The following is an 18919-nucleotide window of genomic DNA, read 5'->3' as shown; positions in this document are numbered from 1 at the left end:
AACACAGGCTCTTATTCAGGTGTTGCCTCTAAGCCCCCTCCTGCCCAAAACCAAACCCCTCCTCACCCAAGATTAGTGGTGCTTTTAACCTGAGCTATTTGGCCCGGCTGGGGGTACAGGCTAATACCCAAGTGAGACTTTCACCTGAGCTGGTAACCCATCCACTTTGCCATGACTCAGGATGCAGGCTAAATCACTTGAGTGCTTACAGTCCTGCAGTGCCTTCCCACAATTCCTCCTGTATCCAGAAGGGAAGATGAGTTCTCCCACGATTTACTGGGAAAGAATCATAGAGCAGTTCAACTTACTGCAGCACAAAAAATCCTAGGATGTGCCCCCACAAGTCCTAGCAACACATATGGGTGAATGCAGTTCCAGTGAGCACACAGTAACAAAGATACGGCTTGTCAATGTGGCTGCTCACACCCAGGCTAGGACGACCCAGGGAAGATCACTTGGGTTAACTCTGCAGTGAAGACAACCTGAAAGTGGCCCAGGAGATTTTTAAGAATACTTCTTTTTCATAGGCACTTTCTATTTTAATCATACTCAGAGTATTTGACTTTCCTCTCAGGCTATTAGCCTTTAAGAATTTTATAAAGGGTTGATATTTTGTACTCATTTTTTGGCTGTTGTAAAGGTAAAACAAAGTTACTGTTTCACTAGTAAAATTCCACCTTAAGAAAATGCAGCAAAGATGAAGCGATAAATACATGAAAAATACTTTGCACATCTAGGGCACCTTGTAGCTGAGGATCTGATGATACTAGACTGAAAAGGGTTGCAAAACCCACAGAGGACAATAAAGTAGTTCACATGACCAAGAGAGATTAGAGACATGGGCAGGAAATAACAAAACCTGGACAAATCCAGCTAACATATTGAGGGGAAATAATCTGAAACCCAGATTCTCAATGAACAGGAGATGCCTGGAGAGCAGGAGCAACAAAAAGACACCAGAGAAGAAGAGGAATCACACAGAAATTTGCTATGGGACAAAGCTGAAAAAGTGATCAGAGCAATACTGGGGACTGCGTATTATACCGTTATAGTTATGCTGGTATAACTCCACATGTGGACACTCATATTCCAGAATAAAAGTGTCTACATGGGGAGTTATTCCTGTATAACTATGCCACTAAATTTCCAATGTAATTCTATGCAGACAAGCCTGAAGGTGAGGACATAAGAACCATCTACCAGTATCTGAGGAGAGGGGGATTACTACAGTAGAAGAGGATCAGCAAGTTTTATCATTAGGATTCATGACATTTAATTTGCAAATGTTTGAGTGAGTTTTATTGCTTTGGGTGACAGCCTTAGCATTGGATGTTCCTTCACAGCCATATTGAAAATCTCAGTCAAGAATTCAAACAATCCCCAGAGATCACAAATGGAAAAGGGGTCCTTCTGCTGAGAAAGACCAGATCATCCAGTCAGGAACAGAGCAAGCAAGTCACTAGCAACCAACGGCTGACATTTATTCACACAGACAAGTCATTATACAATCACAAGTAACATGAAAATAATTACTTGGGCAAGGAATAGTCACGGGGAGAGAAGAAATGAAATTCGTCAAATAAATTAATCTCAATAATTTGACCACCTCCATCCACAACCCAACTGTGATAATGAGTAAGAATTTTGCAGCATGGCTTCACCCACTTGCTTAAATACAGGTACTTCTTCCAGGCATAATGAAGAAGTATCTGGATAAGGATAAAATGTTGCATAACCAGAACAGGACAGAAGTGCCTTTATTAGTCCTGAAGCAATGAACAATCTCATAGTAACAGTATGGGCAACTCAACAGTCAGCACATAGACCAAGCCAGTCACAACACAAAGAGAAACATAATGTTAAAAAATTGGCCAACAACTCATTGGCCATCATAAAAGACAATCCAAATGCAACTCAATAGTATGCAATGATAATGCATAGGGTTATGCAATGGTGACCAAATGCAACTCAATAGTATGCAATGATAATGCATAGGGTTATGCAATGGTGACCAAATGCAACTCAACAGTATGCAATGATAATGCATAGGGTTATGCAATGGTGACCAAATTCTCGGAACTACAGCAACTCGCTGGGCAACAATGGCCAGCACAACCATAAACAAATGGTGCACAGAACAAAACAAACATCGTGGCTGGCCTGCAGATAAAAACACTGAGGACACCATGGGAAACATATTGATCAATTCCAGGACCAACAGCAACTGAATAGCCAACATAACAAGCAAGAAGACCCTGGCCAAGTGGAATGGACCACAAAGGCCAGCCTGATGACAATCCACTTGCAGGCCAGTTATCTGCACTCTGGTGCCCTGGCAGCAACCTAGTGGTTTTTCTTGGAAGAATTTCCATGTAGTGGCCGGTAGTGGGTCCCCACCATGGCGGAGTGGGAAGCTGGGGATTGAGTAAACCTTCTTCCTGCGGCTATTCCCCTGAAGAGATCATGTGGGAATCACCAGGACTCCGAAGAGAACCAAAAAATATTTCTGCCTCTCCCCAAACTGCACCTGGAAAGGAACCAACAGCTCAATTTTGGGAAAGGAATTTGCCAAGATGAGCCGGGGATGATCTGAGGGGGGGCAGGAGAAGAGGAGGAGACATCCCAGTAATACAACACGTTTGCCTGGTGCTTTTCCAGCGTTGTTCTTGCACGGGCGTCGGGTTGCACATTCAGAACCCTCCCACCCCACTGCAGCCGACACCCAGACCCACGTACCCATCCCTCCCGTGCCCAGCTGCCCCGCATCCCTGCGCGCCCAACCCCCGGCTCCCCCAAACGCCGCTCGGACCCCCCAGCCCAACTTTCCCCGAGCGGCGGGAGGGAGGGGGCTGCTCCAGCGAGGCACCCGGAGGGTGACGTCACGCCGTGCTAGCTCTGGCCCCCCGCGGCGTGGGAGGGGACTGGACAGACCCCCGGACCCGATGCAAGCGCAGCCCCCCGTGTCCATCACCCCCTGCCGGGGACGGGGACGGGGGGGCGGCTCAGGGAGCACAACCTCGGCCGGGCAAGACAGCAGGGATCCTCCCAGCAGGGACCGCCGAGCTCTGCCACAGCCCTCCCGGGGCTGCAGGACCCAGCCTCCCGCGCCACCCACCCCCTGCATCCCCGTCGGAGCAGGCAGCGCTGCGGGCGGGCACAGCCTGGGCTGGCACCGGCGGGGTTAAGCAGCGGTCCTGCCTCTCCCCCCCCACCCCTCCGCAGCTTTGCCTCTCGCCCCCCCCCCCGCCCGCCCGGGGCCGACACGCGTGGGGGGGGGTGAGAGAGAGACAATGACAGGCGGGGGGCAGGCGCAGCCCGAGCAGGCGCGGGACTCACCGCAGGCTCCCGGGAGGAGGTCGACTGGAGGCGCGGGGTGGGGGGAAGGGCACTAAATACGCCCCCTTCCTCCGTCAGCCTCCTGGCTCCGTGGCTCCGGGCTGGTGAGGAGGCGGCCGCTGGAGCAGCGATGGCCGCGGGGCCGTGGAGCAGCGCAGCACCCCGCTTTCAAACACCGCCCAGCCCGCCCCGCCGCTCGCCCATCGCTCCGGCCGCGGCCGCCCTTAGCCGCCTCCCATTTCCGAAGCGCCCCCCGCCGCGCTGTCACCCCCCGGCGGCTGCCGCCCCCGCCCCGGCAGTCACCTCCCGCTAGACAAAATGTTTGTCTTCGGAGCCCGGCGCGAGCGCAGGGGCCGGGAGCGGGCGGGGGAAGCGCGTGAGAGCCGCGCCGGGGACTGGGGGAGGGAGGGCAAAGCCAGAGGAGTGGGTGGGGGGAGGAGAGAAAGAGGGGAGAGGGATAAGGCTGGAAAGAGGGAGCTCGGGGGGGAGCTGGAGCTGGAGCGGGGGCGAGCCTCAGCAGGGCGCTTGCTCTATGGGCTGCACAAGGCCCTGGCCACGCGGGCACTCGCTCGAAACTGCTCCGAGTCCCTCTCCAAACTCCCCCCAAAACAGACACCCAAGAGGGACAGAGGGGAACGACTTAACAATGGGCCCCCTTCAGTCAACGGGCTGGGGGAAGTGTATTAGATGGAGAGGGGGACTCAGTCAGAGGCTCAAAATAAAGTGTGGGGGGCAGAGATAATATCAGGAATCATCTGAACATCTTTGTCTCTCTGAGCCACAGACCCTCTCCCCTGAGAGCCTGCATCTGAAATCAGGTGAAATTTATGGTGTCCCACTCCTTTCCTGCCTCCCTCCTCTCCCCAAATCTGTCTCGCTCCACTCTCCTTTCTTTCCCCAGTTTCCTGCAATTTCTCCTCCCTTCCCACTCCCCAGTACAAAGGAATGGGAGAAGCCTGGAGTTTTTTTGGCAAGACAGACCCGGGAGCAACCGAATCCGAGAGAAAAGTGAGGGAAGAAACGGATTGGATCTCTCAGGAACTGGAGTGCTGAGCGATCAGGTGTTCCTGAAGCAGGAGAGAGAGAGAGTGAGGCCTCCATGTAGCTCCAGGACAAGGGATGGTGCAGACAGAGTCGGGCTTGAGAGCGAAGACCCCCATGTATCTTTGAGAGGGGGCTGGCCTAGAGGCAAGTGAAGCAAGCCAGAGAGGTATAGATGGGACTGCAGTTCCTAATGGTTTTATTCAAAACTTATTAATAATGTATCTCACATTCCTTAAGCACCAAGAAATCCTAAGAATTCAGGGGCCACCAAAGTGCAGCCACTTCTGGGGCAGTGACTATTTAACACTAAAAGATAAGGAGATTCATATAATAGAAACTGCAGAGGGCACGTAAAGAGGCAGAAACAACCTCCTACATTGAGATTTGGCCAGGACCATGGGGATAACAAGCCAATGATTAAGAAAAGTGACAGGGGATCTTTAGGACCCCAAGAGCCAAGGTTAGGGCTTCCGTTTTATATCTTTTTTTAAACACCACTCTCTGCATTCCAGCCTGTATCCGTACAAGGCAATGGCCCAGGAGTCATTACTGAGGGCACAATACCCCATGTTGAATCACCCACATTGCTCCCTGTAGCATACCACCTCCTGTGTATTGGTAAGCCATTTCTGTCCTTCCTGAGGCAAAGGAAAGCAACCCCCTACTGATTTACGGACACCACCCCCTTCAGCATAGCATCATCCAGCACCATGCTGATGTATTGGTAGGGCCCTACTGAATTCAGGGTCCATTTTGGTCAATTTCATGGTCATAGGATTTAAAAATCATAAATTTCATGATTTCAGCTATTTAAATCTGAAATTTCACAGTGTTGTAATTGTAGGGATCCTGACCCAAAAAGGAGTTGTGGGGGGGTCGCAAGGTCATTGTAGAAGGGGTTGCAGTACTGCTACCCTTACTTCTGCGCTGCTGCCTTCAGATCTGGGCAGCTGGAGAGCGGTGGCTGCTGGCTAGAAGCCCAGCTCTGACGGCAGAGCCATTTTCAGCAGTAGCACAGAAGCAAGGGTGGCATAATATGATATTGCTACCCTTAATTCTGTGCTGGTGGTGGTAGTGGGGTACTGCCTTCGGAGCGGGGTGCTCAGTCAACAGCCGCCACTCTCTGGCCTCCCAGCTCTGAAGTCAGTGCAGAAGTAAGGGTGGCAATACTGCGAGCCCCCTAAAATAACCTGGTGACCCCCCTGCAACTCCCTTTTGGGTCAGGATCCCCAATTTGAGAAATGCTGGTCTCCCCCCATGAAATCTGTATAGTACAGGGTAAAAGCACACAAAAGACCAGATTTCTCAGGGGGAGACCAGATTTCATGGTCCGTGATGCATTTTTCATGGCCGTGAATTTGGTAGGGCCCTATGTATTGGGATCAGTACTGATTCGGGTGGGAGGGTGTCCCTTATTGAGCCTCTCATACCACTCCCTGAAACATCCACAGTGCACCTTGGGTAGGGATCCTTTCCAAATACCTTAGTCCTGTGTCTGTGCGAGCTGGCCAAGGCTCCATGCCTGGCCTTTGCTTTCACCGGCCTGGATCTAATCAGCATGCAGAGGCTGCCTGAAGGATTACACAAGCTGCACACACTTCAATTGCTCACACAACTCCCTCCCCCCCACAACCCATCTTTCCCTCCTGTAGCCTGTCCCATCCCCCTTTCCCAGTTACCAAGCAACGGCACAAAGGGAGAGTCTAGCGTGGAGGCCAAGAGAGGGCCCTGAGCCCTGCAAGAATGGATGAGAGTGTAACCCAATCTCAGTCTTTCCACCTGAGAATGAGGGGGAGTAAGAGGGATGGAGAGCAAGAGAGACAGATAGACACACATAGAATGTAATAATAATGCCGAACAGGCAACAGGGGCAAATAGCTGAATGCCCTAGAAAATGTGAGATACTAACCCAAAATTATAAACCCACAAAGTGAACAGGCATGAAAACACATTTGTGACATCCATAATAAACCTATTATAGGCCTTATTTAAGCCTCTGTATAATCTTATCATTTTGGCTTGAAGCATTTCATAGGCCTCAAACAATTCCAAATTTATTCTGATTGCAAAGAAAAAGAAGTTTCTGTAAAGTCTGAACAAAAGATTTTTAAATTACAGGTAATTAAAAAATTGTCCTGAATTTTAAAAAACTGGAATTTTCTCTAATGTTTCTTTGTGTCCTTCTAGCTCAAAAATGGCAGCTTTCTGCCCCTTCAACCTATCCACAGAGTTCAGTGCCATTGAAAATACATGCACCAGCTACATTTAGAGATCAAAAGTTGTGATTAATGAAGTAGCTAATTAATTTTGGTTTGACATATAGAGGTTTAATTCTGCTCACACTGGTGCCACTTGGTGATTTCAGTCCTTATCTACACTGGAAGCAGGACAAGGTATTGTGTGTGTGTGCATGCATGTATGTGTAAGAGAAAGTGTGCAAGTGATCAAGAGACTACAATGCCCTCAGTTGGTTGGTTTAAGTTTTGAAGTTAAGGGTGCTCCTATATTCAGCACCTAACAGCTGCTTTAGCTCACCTGTAGGAGCCTTTATTTCTGGAGCTGCATCGTAAGAATTCTAGTCCTGTTATTAGTATTTTATTACATTTTTAAAAATGTGTTAAAAGAACATTAAGGTTGCAAAGCCAAGAGCTCAACAGTTAAGAAATGCTAGAATTAAATTTGCCTGTAGCCTTAATTCAGCCCCCTTGTGTGTATAAATTATGATACAGTCTTTAATTATATGATCACAAACTATTTTTTCCACAGGATCCTTGGTGCACACTGAATGGGTAACAAGTCAATATTTCTTTTTATCTGCATCATTCAAAGTGTGGCCCCAGGCCGCATTTACTGCCCAACACCAAACCCTGCACTGAATACAGAATTATTAATTATGTCATGGGCATTTCTATGGTGCTCGTCACCATAATATCTGAGTGCTTCACAAACAATAAGGAATTTATCCTCACAACACATGAAGAACTCAGGATCAGAGAGAGTAAGGGCAAAAGTACACTGATGCATTTTCATGCCTGAACTCTAATTTTGGGTGACCAACTTGAAACAAAAAAGGTCCTGATTTTTCAGAGTACTTAGCATTTTATACCACTTCCTATATACAGCACACAGCTCCCATTGCATTCCAACTTCTGCCACAAATGAGTCATGGAGCCTATAGACAACTGCTTCATTCACTATAAACCCCTGATTCATTCCCTGAACACCATCCATTCCATGCACTGAATGAGACAGGGGTCCTGTGGAAAACAGCATGTGATTTTGTAATTAAAGACTGTATGATAGAGTATACACACAAGGGGATTGAATGCAACCTTAATTCTGGCATATCCTAACTTCTGAATGCTTGACTTTGAAATCCTTACTTTCTGTTAAGTAGTATTTTTAAAAAGTAATGTATTATTTGTACTGTGGTAGCACCTAGAGGTCTCAATCAAGGATCAAAGTCCCATTTCACTAGGGATTATACAAACAAATAAAACAAAGTCTATGTCCCAGAAAGCTCACAATCTGTGTTTATGACAAGACACAATAGGTGGTTAAGCACACAAATGGTAGTGGGATTCATTGGTGACAAGATAACTATACAGATGCATTCGCATAAATGATTAGCCCTCGCTTTGCAATTTTGTGTGGCTTATCTGATGAAGTGAGCTGTAGCTCACGAAAGCTCATGCTCAGATAAATTGGTTAGTCTCTAAGGTGCCACAAGTACTCCTTTTCTTCATGGAGAAGTGGTAGTTTCTCCAAGTTAGGCTGATTTTTTGGCCAGAGGAGAGGAGACTGCTATGTGGAGGCACGGCAAGGAGCTGAAGGGTTGTGGGGCTAGAGAGGGCCTTTCCAGGGGTGTAGTTTTGGGAGGGGGAATCCATTGGCAGCATGACTGGAGGGGACATGATGGGGAACAAAGAGGGAATTCTCAGCTCACAAACTAAGGAGGTTCGCTGGCTAAGGATGCTGGCTAAGGATGCAGCCACCCTACTTGAATTGGTGTTAGACAGTCCTACTGTGGATGCAAATGTACACAAGTGGCTTGTGTGGGTGTCAAACAACCAACTAAAGCACAAATGGCTGAGTGCTGTAGTGCAGACAAGGCCACAGTTGGACTTACTGTAAAGTGGGAGTAATGACACTAACTCATCATTGTGAAGAGCTTTGAAATCTACTGGTATGTGAAAAGCATTATTAGCTACATTTTTTTTCAAGGTGGATAAATAACCCACAGAGATGCTGAATGACTCAGCCAGAGGTGGTATTGAGGAGCAGGCACTGGTTATAGAACCAAAAGCTGTGTTCTAGTCATGGGGGTGATATTTAACATGCTATCATTTTCTAGCACTTGTCTGCACATGATTTTCTAGAACTCCAAGGGAAGGTATCCCGTGTTGTACACATAGATTGAGTGTGTGCCTTTTTCGCCAGGTATGGATTGAATAAAGCAGGGATCACACTTTACTTGGATGTATGCGAAAATACTTTCCAGGGGTATCAGAGTAACAGCCGTGTTAGTCTGTATTCGCAAAAAAGAAAAGGAGTACTTGTGGCACCTTAGAGACTAACCAATAGCTTAGCCAATATGTTCCAGATCTGGGAATATTTAGTTTCTTTCCCTTTTCCTAGAGAAACTAGAAAAAATAAACATAAAAATAACATATGCTAAGAGGATGCTAAACTTGCCCAGAAAAGCACTGAAAAATCAGGAAATGTGAGAGTTCCTGGGCACCCCCTTATATAACTCCATTTACAATGCTGTCTTTAATTATATGATCACAGACAACTTCTGAAATAATAATGTTGGCTCTTGGGCTGAGTGGAAGGCTGAAATTCAAGGCCTTGTGGAGTGGCGACATTCGGATGGGAAATCTAGGAGATGGTAATCCTTGGTGAATCTGTTTATTTACAGAAACATACACAAAGTCCTATTTGCCTGAGGAGAAGTAGCAACACAGAGCACACAGGGAGTTTCCTTCCTGGAAAATCCCCCAGAGAGCCGCCAGCCTTCTCGGTGCCCAACAGGAGAGGCTGCCTCTCTGTCTCTGCTTCCTCAGGTTCACACAAACCCATTTCTCCTGCTTTACTCCAGCTCTGTTTACAACCAACCCTTAGCCACTGTATTTGTAATCTCTAAGGCAACCCTGTAGCTCCACACAACCGTAGAGTCTGCATGCTTTGACCAGGGGGCTTGGGCCATTTGGCTCATAAATTTAATACCCCTTTAACGAATTATCTCCTCTATCCCCCCTTTCAATACCTTGACAACTCTTAATGGTGGCCCATTACAATATCATATAGTGGATTTTTTATAGTCTTTGGCCTTCAGCACCAAACCACAAGCTCTGATGGTATCCAGTATCTCATAGAAGTTGCTCAGCCCGTAACAGTTGGGGCCTTGTCAGTACCTCTCCTGTGTATATCCCAAAGACTGTAGGAGGATTAGGAGAAGAGCTTCTCCTCTTCTTTGGTCATGTTGTTCTACAGGAGATCAGTTCCATTGCTGCCCAACCCTTAAGGTGTGAGAAAAAAATATCAATAAAAAATAAAAATAAAAATAATAAATAGCATGATATTATAAGGAGGCAGTAGCTCTCCATCATTAAGGCTGCCCTATGATAAGGTTGATTTTGAGACAACTCCCCCATTGACACTCTCACACCGACAGATATACACACTTATGAGTGAGAAAAACAACATTCTTCATCCTTCCAGTTTTCAGATTAAATTTTGTTCTGAAAATGTCAGCTAAACAGAGCGAATACATTTTGAGATTAAGCAATTTACAAATGCTTCCTTTTTTAAAATGTTATGAAGTGTCTACCATCTCTTTGTATGCTTCAGTCTGGAACTAAAATAACATTACACCACAATATTCTGATAGAAACATTTGATATTGGCTTGTGCAACAGGCAATTTTCAAGGGCAGAAATAATAAATTATTTATGATATTACTATTAAATGTAAACTAGAAATGAATCTGTATAATTGAGGCTGATAGCAAAAAGAAAAAAACAGATGGAGAATATAGTCTTGGATACCCCTCCCAATGAGGAATTATTTCAATGACTAAAGCAAAGATATTGAGGCAATGTATTCTTGTACATACTGTCCCCTCATTGACAAATCCTTTCATTTACAAAATCAGAGATACTGATGTGATATATTGCTTGTGTGTAGAGTGTTCCCATTGACAAGTGTGTTCCAGAACCTTCATTGGGGTGATGTATTGCTTGTTGACCACGAAACTTCACTAACAAATTCTTTCCACAATAATTTCAGTGACTGCTGTTATTACCTTGACCAGCATAGCCCACTCCGCTAATTCAGTAATTTGGTGATATATCCCATAGTATGGATTTACTTTTTTTCTCAAACATATCTTCATTTACCTACACAAAAGAAAAAAATGAAAACGAATGACAGGAGAAGAAAATAAAACAAAACAAAACCTAGGAAATTCCAAAACTAAGAAAGTGTGTAAAAAAACAGTTAAGGTTGCTAAGCAACATCACATCATTTACAAAGCCTAAGCACTTAAAAGCAAGGAAATGAACAGTGGAGTGCCCACATAATAAATATAACATGTTATTCATATCTGATGCAAAGAAATGCATATTTAATCACAAAACAACATTAACTATGATTCTAAATAATTACCGTTTTCGTTGGTTATCTAAAAGTAGAAACACAATACAAAAGTCTTCTGAAAAAGATACAAATTATATGCATTTGCATTACCGATATACTGATCTGCCTCACCCAAGTTTTCATGCAAACATCATTTGACTATATATCAAAATGCTATATGTTTGCTATAAACTACACATAAAACATCATTATCAAGACACAGCACACACACCTGTGCCAATATACTCCAGTCTAGCAGTCTTCTGATATTCCAGTCCTTCCCAACACATTTGCAGATGCACCTCAGTCCAGACCTACAGCCCCCTCAAGTCCACCCCTCACACACACACTCCAGCTCAGCTGATACCCCTCATTTCTGACCAGTAAGACCTCCCCCTTAAGCACACTTCAGTAACCTTGCTCATCCTGCCAAACTCACTGACAGATAGAGTAAATAAGGCAATTTAGCAATTCTGCCATTCTCCTGTTTGAGCTCTGTCCTTGGACACTACTGCCCTCTCATGGGAGATCCACAGTCAAACATCCTCCTCTTCAACCTCCTCTCCCCTACCTGCTGAAGAGAGATGCATTTTGAGAAAAGGAGAGGAGAGGGAGACAGGAAAATGGAGCATTTACCAAGGTGATTTCTGAACTACAGTTCCCAGAATGCTTGTTATTCCCAAAGGTGGCCTCACAAATGGTGTCAGATTGCACATTCTCATATCAGTAGGTGGTGCTCGACCCTCTGAGGCAGTGGGGGTACTGTACTGTAGATGGCTCAGACTACGTCTACACTGCAAGCATTACAATGACACAGCTGCAACACTGCTGTCAGGAGCCTGCTATTTAACCCAGACCATGAAGTACCTAGATAGCATCCCTAGCCTTCCTGCCATAGCAGCATGCTTAACTATGGCTTCTGACCAACAGCCTTAGTGCTAAAGGCCTACAGCCCCACAGGAATCGTGCCCCAGGGTCCTGCATGGCTGGACAGACAGTATTCTCATTGGGTACCTGGCCTATATAAAGAATCTAACCCGAACAGGAAGCTGTGACTGTCTGAGCAACAGGCTGTTGCCTGATGGTTGCTGCCTAGACCAGCGGTTCCCAAACTGTGGGTTGTGCCCCCAAAGGGGGCTGTGCCATCAGCAGATGGGGTTGCAATGACTCCCAGTGTGCAGAGGATGCTATTTTGCACCATATAGCATGACCTCGCATGTACGGTGCATTGCGGTCATGATGCATGGAGGACACCATTTTGCTCTACCATCCTTTTCACATTGTGACCTTGCATGCATCATACATACGAGGTGACGCTGTGTGGAGGATAACAAGGAGTCTGGTGGCACCTTAAAGACTAACAGATTTATTTGGGCATAAGCTTTCGTGGGTAAAACACCACTTCTTCAGATGCATGGAGTGAAAATTACAGATGTGTTATATAACGACACATGAAGGGAAGGGAGTTACCTCACAAGTGGAGAACCAGTGTTGACAGGGCCAATTTGATCAGGGTGGATGTAAAAAGAAAAGGAGTACTTGTGGCACCTTAGAGACTAACCAATTTATTTGAGCATAAGCTTTCGTGAGCTACAGCTCACTTCATCGGATGCATACTGTGGAAAGTATAGAAGATCTTTTTATACACACAAAGCATGAAAAAATGGGTGTTTACCACTACAAAATGTTTTCTCTCCCTCCACCCCACTCTCCTGCTGGTAATAGCTTATCTAAAGTGATCACTCTCCTTACAATGTGTATGATAATCAAGTTGGGCCATTTCCAGCATAAATCCAGGTTTTCTCCCCCCCGCCCTCCGCCCCCCCACACAGACCCACTCTCCTGTTGGTAATAGCTTATCTAAAGTGATCACTCTCCTTACAATGTGTATGATAATCAAGATGGGCCATTTCCAGCACAAATCCAGGGTTTAACAAGAACATCTGGGGGGGGGGGGGGGGAAACAAGGGGAAATAGGTTACCTTGCATAATAACTTAGCCACTCCCAGTCTCTGTACAAGCCTAAGTTAATTGTATCCAATTTGCAAATGAATTCCAATTCAACAGTCTCTCGCTGGAGTCTGGTTTTGAATTTTTTTGTTGTAATATCGCAACTTTCACGTCTGTAATCGCGTGACCAGAGAGATTGAAGTGTTCTCCAACTGGTTTATGAATGTTATAATTCTTGACATCTGATTTGTGTCCATTTATTCTTTTACGTAGAGACTGTCCAGTTTGATCAATGTACATGGCAGAGGGGCATTGCTGGCACATGATGGCATATATCACACTGGTGGATGTAGTCCACTCCCAATAATAGATGAGGAGGTGTCAATTCCAGGAGAGGCAAAGCTACTTTTGTAATGAGCCAACCACTCCCAGTCTCTATTCAAGTCCAAATTAATGGTGTTAAATTTGCAAATGAATTTTAGTTAGAGTTAGAGTTCTTTGAGGGGGTCAGCAAACATGTGGACAAGGGGGATCCAGTGGACATAGTGTACTTAGATTTCCAGAAAGCCTTTGACAAGGTCCCTCACCAAAGGCTCTTACGTAAATTAAGTTGTCATGGGATAATAGAGAAGATCCTTTCATGAATTGAGAACTGGTTAAAAGATAGGGAACAAAGGGTAGGATTAAATGGTAAATTTTCAGAATGGAGGGGGTAACTAGTGGTGTTCCCCAAGGGTCAGTCCTAGGACCAATCCTATTCAATTTATTCATAAATGATCTGGAGAAAGGGGTAAACCATGAGGTGGCAAAGTTTGCAAACTGCTCAAGATAGTTAAGACCAAAGCAGACTGTGAAGAACTTCAAAAAGATCTCACAAAACTAAGTGATTGGGCAACAAAATGGCAAATGAAATGTAATGTGGATAAATGTAAAGTAATGCACATTGGAAAAAATAACCCCAACTATACGTACAATATGATGGGGGCTAATTTAGCTACAACTAAGCAGGAAAAAGATCTTGAAGTCATTGTGGATAGTTCTCAGAAGATGTCCACACAGTGTGCAGCAGCAGTCAAAAAAGCAAACAGGATGTTAGGAATCATTTAAAAAGGGATAGAGAATAAGACGGAGAATATCTTATTGCCCTTATATAAATCCATGGTACTCCCACATCTTGAATACTGCATACAGATGTGGTCTCCTCATCTCAAAAAAGATATACTGGCATTAGAAAAGGTTCAGAGAAGGGCAACTAGAATTATTAGGGGTTTGGAACAGGTGAGGAGAGATTAAAGAGGCTAGGACTTTTCAGCTTGGAAAAGAGGAGACTAAGGGGGGATATAATAGAGATATATAAAATCATGAGTGGTGTGGAGAAAGTGAATAAGGAAAAGTTATTGACTTGTTCCCATAATATAAGAACTAGGGGCCACCAAATGAAATTAATAGGTAGCAGGTTTAAAACAAATAAAAGGAAGTTCTTCTTCACTCAGTGCACAGTCAACCTGTGGAACTCCTTGCCTGAGGAGGTTGTGAAGGCTAGGACTATAACAGGGTTTAAAAGAGAACTGGATAAATTCATGGAGGTTAAATCCATTAATGGCTATTAGCCAGGATGGGTAAGGAATGGTGTACCTAGCCTCTGTTTGTCAGAGAGTGGAGATGGATGGCAGGAGAGAGATCACTTGATCATTACCTGTTAGGTTCACTCCCTCTGGGGCACCTGCATTGGCCACTGTCGGTAGACAGGATACTGGGCTGGATGGACCTTTGGTCTGACCCAGTATGGCCATTCTTATGTTCTTATGCTGTTTCTCTTTGAAGTCTGTTTCTGAAGTTTTTTTGTTCAAGTATAGCTAAGTTTAAATCTGTTATAGACGGTTCAGGAAGATTGAAGGGTTCTCCTACTGGCTTTTGTATGTTACCATTCCTGATGTCCGATTTCCATTTATTCTTTTACGTAGGGTCTGTCCGGTTTGGCCAATGTACATGCCAGAGGGGCATTCCTGGCACATGATGACACATATAACATTAGTAGACGTGCAGGTGAATGGGTCTCTGATAGTGTGGCTGATGTGGTTGGGTCCTCTGATGGTGTTGCTAGAGTAGATATGGGGACAGAGTAGGCAATGAAGTTTGCTACAGGGATTGGTTCCTGGGTTAGTGTTTCTGTGGTGTGGAGTGTGGTTGCTGGTGAGTATTTGCTTCAGGTTGGGGGGCTGTCTGTAAGCGAGGACTGGCCTGCCTCCCAAGGTTTGTGAGAGGATGACATTGTGTGGAGGATGACATTTTGTAGAGCAACATGGCATCCTCCATGCATTATGACTTCACATGTACAGTGTGTGAAAGGTCATGCTCTACAGAGGATACCATTTTGCTCTTTGAAATAGCATCCTCCATGCTATCTCGGGTCCCGGGAGGAAACAGTTAAATAAAATGGAATCATGCCAGCAAAAAGTTTGGGAATCCCTGGTCTAGATCTTGTTGCTTCTCCTGACCTTGCCTTGCAGGCTTACCCACTTCACCTCCCTATCTCACTGACCTTGCCCCCCTTAAGAACTCCAACCACTGCCTTGGACTGCCTCTAATACCAATTGATCTGTCTACCTGACCACCTGTGTGCACATGACCACTGCTCCGGTCTGCCCCTTGGCCATAAGGCCTCACAGTTTGCTCAGACCGCTTCTGTCGTCTCCTAGGTTCATCCTACCCCAAAAGGGTATGGAACCAACTGACTCAGTATTGTAGGTGCCCCAAGGTGCACTGAGACACTAGGAGCAGATTGCCCACCTGCAGGTGGAAAACTAAATCTTACAGGCCACAATGGACCAGCTTTGGGCAGAAAACTAGGAACAGATCACTGCAAGTGGGTACAGCTTCCCTGACCACACAACCCATGCCACCTTCTGGACCCAAAACCACAATAACTTTACCCAAGCCCTGTGACAGGACCTGAAGCAAATTTGGAGGTTTTGCAAACCAGTACAGGCTCTGTTTCCTGCTACAGCCCAACACCTACCAGATGGACCAGGCAAAGGTGGGACTGCTTGTCAGCTTTAATAGGCAAAGCCCTGGACTGGCTATCCCCTCTGCTAGAGCAGGATCATGCCATACTGGCCAGCTGGGACATCTTCCTTTCAATTTTCCATGATCCTCACTGGGCTCATACCATGAAGATGGCCCTATAGAAACTTCACTAGATCTTGGGGCCAGCTGCAACATATGTGGCCCACTTCCGATGCCTGGCAGCAGATACAGTTTGGAATGAGCTGAGCCAGCTACACTGATTCCATCTTGGTCTTGGTAAGGAAATAAAAGATGAACTTGCCTCTATGGAATCTCCCACAGATCTAGGCATGTTTATTGAGCTCTGCATCTAAATCGCCACCTGACGTAGTGAAAGGCAACTTGAGAGAAAAGGGATTTCACTCTGTGTCCAGGCATCACCCGCAATCTCTGCAAAGGCCCCCACATCTAAGCCCGTGCAGGTGGACTTGGCATGGACCCCACTGGACTTTTCTGAATGAGAAAACTGATGGTGAGAGAACTTGTGTTTTTACCACAGGGGCACCAGCCGCGTGGTGTCTGTCCTGGCAAGCCCCTGCACCATGTGGCTCTGAGAAATGACTGCCCAACCTTGATAAGGCAGGTTGAGCCTGGACAACACCAGGAAAACCCCATGCAGCCCCCCTCCAGCAACCATTCTGGGTGCCTGGCCTGACATTTTGAAAATGTCCCTGCACCTAGAACTCCAGCTGCAATTCCAAATTTGGGATTCTGGACAGGTACTTCCCCCCATCTCCAAGAAAGCCCTGATTGACTCTGGGGCAGGAAATAACTTCATGGACTCTACTGAGGCTCAAATACTTTGTCTATCCATACAACCTAAGGCTATCCCTGATTTAGTAGAGACAGTTCAAGGATCACTGCTTTCCTCTGGCCCCATCAGTCAAGAAACTACTGATGTGTGTGCATTACCATGCCCTAAATAAAATCACTGTGCAGAATTGATACCCAGTACTGCTAATCCCAAACCTCTTGGATCAGGTAAGAATAGCCCAGATATTCACTAAATTAGGCCTCAGAGTGGCATACAACCTAATCAAAATCCGATGAATGGAAAACTAAGTTTTGAACTCAATATGGCCACTTTGAATATCTAGTGATTCCTGTAGGACTTACTAATGTGCCCACGACCTTTCAGCATCTAATTAAAGATGTCTTACGGGGTATGCTGTACCACCATGGGATCACCTACTTAGATGACATTCTAATTTACTCCAAAGACCGACCCATGCCTGTGCACAACGTCCTAGAAAGACTCCGCCAACATGGACTATACGCTTGACTGGAGAAATGCATCTTTGATCAGCCCACCATGGAATTCTTAGGCTGCATTCTGGCCACCGAAGGAGTCCGCATGGGTCCCTGGAAGGTGGAAACAGTTTGTGATTGGGCAACGCTGCAAAGCTTTCAAGAAATTCAATGCTTCATTGGGTTTGCAAATTTATATAGAAGCTTTATATGTGACTACTCCCAAATCCTGACCCCTGTAACTTCTCTGCTATGAAAACTACCAAGTTTGCTTGGACACCAGAAGCCCAAGAAGCCTTCAGATATCTGAAGATGACATTCACCTCTATTGCCCATCGTCACATGTCCTGACCCAAATCAGCCATTCATTCTGAAAACCGACACCGTCACCTGGAGGGGAGGCTGTCCCAAACACAGGGCCTCAACCAAGAATTTCATCCTTGTGAGTATTATTCCCACAATCTCTCTCTTGCTAAGCACAATTATGACATTTCAAACAAAGAGCTACTTGCCATCAAAGTGGCTTTTGAGACCTGGAGGCATTAACTAGAAAGAGCCAGACACCCTGTTCCGGTATTCACTGACCACAATAATTTAGAATACCTGTGCTCTGCTAAAGCCCTAACCCAACCACAGCTAAGCTGGGCTGTCTTCTTTTCAAGGTTTGATTTTACTATCACCTACCTCCCTGGATCCTGTTAACAGGAAGGCAGATGTTCTGTTCCACAAAGGGGAATATGCCACTGATCCTAAGGTACCCAATGAAGAGCCTCCCTGCATCTGGAAACTACTTCCTCAGGGGATCACTACTATCTGAAATATTTGTGACCATACATTCTTCCCTACCAGATGATCCCTTTGCCCAGACACTCCTAACTTCCAGCGCTGAACCTCAGGGCAACTTCATACACAAGGATGGACTCCTCCTCATTTATAGGTGTACCTAGTCCCTGAGGGACACCCCCACTTGGAGCCCCTACATATTTGTCATGATGTCTCCTGGGCCAGACACTTCAGCTAGGCAAAGACCACTCTCTGGCATGTTGATTGTTCTGGTTGCCAAAACTGTGATCCAATGTTCAGGCCTATGCCAGGTCTTATATCTGTGGCTGTAACAAAGTGCCCTGGGCTGAACCAAACCCTTTGGGACGTTAATACCCACCAAGACCCCCTTATGTCCTTGGTCCAATATTACGACAGACTTCACTGTCGAGTTACCAAAATCTGAGGGATGCCATACTGACAATAAAGGGTTCACTGATGAAGATGGTGCACTTTGTTCCCTACTTATATCTTCCCACCACTGAGGACGCTGTTCACCTCCTCATCACCCATGTGTTCCGCCTCCCGGACCACATCACCTTAGTCTGGGGGTCCTAGTTTGTATCTCGGTTTTTGCGGGAGGTATTCTGCCTATCAGCAGTGCTGATGGCCAATCCGAAAGATTGAACTGCTAGTAGAACAACATGTCGATGCTTCACAAACTACCACCAAAATAACTGGGCCTCATTGATTCCTCACATGGAATTCGCATACAACAATGCAAACCAGGTCTCTACCAAGATGAGTCTGTTTTTTGCTAATTATGGTTTCCACTCCTGCTTCTGTCTTGCACTGCCCGCAGCCACCTCAGTTC

General features: G+C 45.8%; 1 protein-coding gene across 5 annotated transcripts in view; it reads right to left on the bottom strand.

Moving 5' to 3' along the window:
- Positions 1-11544, bottom strand: part of ATN1 (atrophin 1) — a 69503-nt gene extending 57959 nt beyond the window's left edge. The window contains exons 1-3 of one of the 5 annotated variants that reach the window (XM_075119869.1): positions 11252-11544; positions 10688-10781; positions 9798-9902 (exon numbers count right to left, since the gene is read on the bottom strand). The gene's annotated coding sequence lies outside the window, so the exon portion shown is untranslated. Of the gene's footprint in view, positions 1-3336; positions 3962-9797; positions 9903-10687; positions 10782-11251 lie in introns of those variants that run through there. The other 4 variants (XM_075119874.1, XM_075119880.1, XM_075119863.1 and 1 more) reach the window with 4 other exon arrangements.
- Positions 11545-18919: the final 7375 nt, after the last annotated feature.

The sequence above is a fragment of the Caretta caretta genome, chromosome 1 (genome assembly GCF_965140235.1).
Source record: "Caretta caretta isolate rCarCar2 chromosome 1, rCarCar1.hap1, whole genome shotgun sequence".
Lineage (NCBI taxonomy): Eukaryota > Metazoa > Chordata > Testudines > Cheloniidae > Caretta > Caretta caretta.
The sequence above is the reverse complement of the archived record's forward strand: the minus strand, read 5'-3'. Positions and strand labels throughout refer to the sequence as shown.